Below are 2,949 nucleotides of genomic sequence, written 5' to 3' on the forward strand. Positions count from 1 at the left end.
TATATATATATATAATCCGTATCCCAACTTTCATGTATAATCCGTACATAGTTTCCATATTTATTTACTTTCACTTACAATTACCCTCTGATTATATATACCATTTATAGTCAATACATACATAGTCTCTGTGTACATGTAAATCACTATTTATATCCTGGATAGCACTAATGGATAGATACAGACTACATTTTGTTGCTTTGTACTTGTGGCATGGTAGTGACAATAAAGTTGAATTATATTCAATTCTATTCTAAATCCAGCAGATACCTGTAGAAAGTATTAGCCTATTACAGCTTCATCAAAACCTGCTTCAAACCTCAGGCTCAAACTTTTTTTTTTTCATTAACTGCTTTGTGTTAAAAAATGCTTTATTTTTGTAGCTTCAGCAGATACTTTTGCAAGCACATTGCCTGATGCTCACATACCACTGCACTCACAGAAGACCTCCGGTAAATCAGCCTTTTTCTTGCTCTTCCAAACGGTCCAAACAGCAAATACACATTCTGGCATTCATACAGTACAATGTACAGTTTTATCTTCTATCTATAAGTAAGTTTACCTGCAAGTACCTGCCATAACCGATCCCACAGACTCTAATCCATACTGTACAAACTTGTATTTTCTAGGATAAGCATGCATCTCTAGAGGTTCTGTGAGCTCTCTGACATCTGGCTGAAATTGGCCAATGCGTGGTGTGATTTGCTTGTTGTGCAGCTGGAGAGAACACACTGTGTGACCAAAAATGTTCAACCCACAAGTTTAAGATTTTTACTTGCTTTTATTATGCATCAATTTTACTTTTTATTTCATGTGAAGCACTTTGTAGTAAATATGAGCCAGGATTAATAATAATCCTGCCACCGTATCTAGATAATTATGTGTGGAAATCTGGCAAAAGATATGCATTATCAGAAATTTGTAAAATATACTGAAGTTTACTGTTCAACAGGATAAAGTGGGAATAATAAAGGAAGGTTTTTTACTAGGTCTTGTAGACAGTTTAGTATTGACTTTTTCAAATTTGTCTCTTTTGTTCACTTCCCTTTCATGTTTGACATACTGTGCACAGTAGGCTGCCTCAGATGGGAATAAAGGCTTGATTGAACCTACGAGATAAGGCATCCAAAATCTCTGTGCTTTCAGATGGCGAGGATCGATTATTCTGGATGATAAGAGATTTTCCCCTTAAAGGTGAGGTATAACATTATATTTTCATATACACATTTTTTTCTATTCTTTATTTTTTTTAATTCTCATTTTTTTTTAAACCACATAAGCCAAAAGTCACAGAAAAAGAGTTAAGGGGAAATCCAGATACGTGACCGGTGCACTCAGGAACCTCATAGCTGAAAACAGGGAAAAACAAATCAATGCACTTAAAAGTTTACTCTCAGAAGTTCATGTTTCTTCTTTCATTATTTTTTAATGCCTCACAGTCAAAGTGATTCATAACAAAATCAATATCAACTGTAAATGTAAGATACTGCAAGAGTGAAAAAGGACATGCAACACAGAATTTACAGTACAAACAGCGAGGAAAGCAAAACTGAAGGTAAATAAGTTAACAAAAGAATGTATTTAATACCATGCAGCATCATTTAACAAGTGCCCTTTCTTGCAAGTACTGTACTTCTAAGGTTTGTTTAAGAATTGTGTTTAACTGTTAACTAATTCTTATAGGTCTTAGAGTGAGCTGTTGGCCATCCGACCATATCAGCCCTTTTTCCATTAAGTTTGATTTGTAGGTCTGCTTTTTAGGCCTGTAATTCTTACAGTGAAACATTAAGAAGTTGTAAACTCCCACATTTGGAAGTAGTGGATATGTATATGTATATATATATATATATATATATATATACGGTATATATATTTTTGTAATAATAACTCAATCACCATAATTTCTACAAAAGGTTGTTCCTGCAGTTGTGAGTCCTCCAGTGTGTTACAATTACAAAATTGGGATTTAAAAATGCCAGGCTAGCTAAAAGCATTTTATTCCTACCAAGATTTGGACATGGTCACGTTAATGTCCAATTTATACATCAGATTTTCCACAATCCTTGCTGCAAAAAGTACAACAGTTAAGTCTTAAAAAGAAAAGCATCAGAGTAAAACAGAATAAGAAAGATCAAAAGCATGAACAGAAAAGGAAAATTACTCAAAAACAGCTGATTGAACAAACAAAGGGGGGCAAAAAGACGATAAACAATGATATAAAAAATAACTTTTCAAAATAACCCCTATAAAACTAAACACTGAGGTCACTGTGTACTAAAACATGATTCTTCAAGTGTTTCATAGAGATTGTGCAGATTTCATATTAAGAAGACAACTATTCAAGATTCTAGGGCCTTCTAGAGTCAAAGGATCTGTCTCCCCAAGAAATAAGTTTAGACTTGGGAATAAACTGAATTATTGAACTGTAGAACTCATGGTTCTTTTTAGAGCATGAAAAGAGAGCAGATAGGTAGGAGGGGAAGACCATGTGGAGATTTAAAAAAGAAAACCTACAATTTAAATTGGATCCTATGAGAGAGAGGAAGCCAGTGAAGGGAAGCCAGCACCGGGCGATGTGCTCATTTCTTTTCATACCACTTAGTAAGTGAGCTGCAGCATTTTTTGTCTAACTTGAGGCAGTAAATAGAGAACTGGTCCAAGCATAAGTACAGGTAGCAGCAGGAATCCAATCTGCAGGTCAAAAACAACTGAATGGCATGCTAACCCCCCCCCTTTGTTTGATCAGCTGTCTTCGAGTTATTTTCATTTTCTCTTTATCCTTTTTATCATGAAGGAATCCAATCTGCAGGTAAAAAACAACTGAATGGCATGCTCAAGCACATCTGGCTTTACCTTAGAGCTGTCTGAGATGAAAAAAGTTAGATTGCACATTAGACTACATTCTTCTGCCTCCATAGTTTAAGCACTGGAAAAAATCAAAATCTAGAT

Source organism: Cyprinodon variegatus, unplaced genomic scaffold (genome assembly GCF_000732505.1).
Source record: "Cyprinodon variegatus isolate N-32 unplaced genomic scaffold, C_variegatus-1.0 Scaffold651, whole genome shotgun sequence".
Taxonomy (NCBI): Eukaryota; Metazoa; Chordata; class Actinopteri; order Cyprinodontiformes; family Cyprinodontidae; genus Cyprinodon; species Cyprinodon variegatus.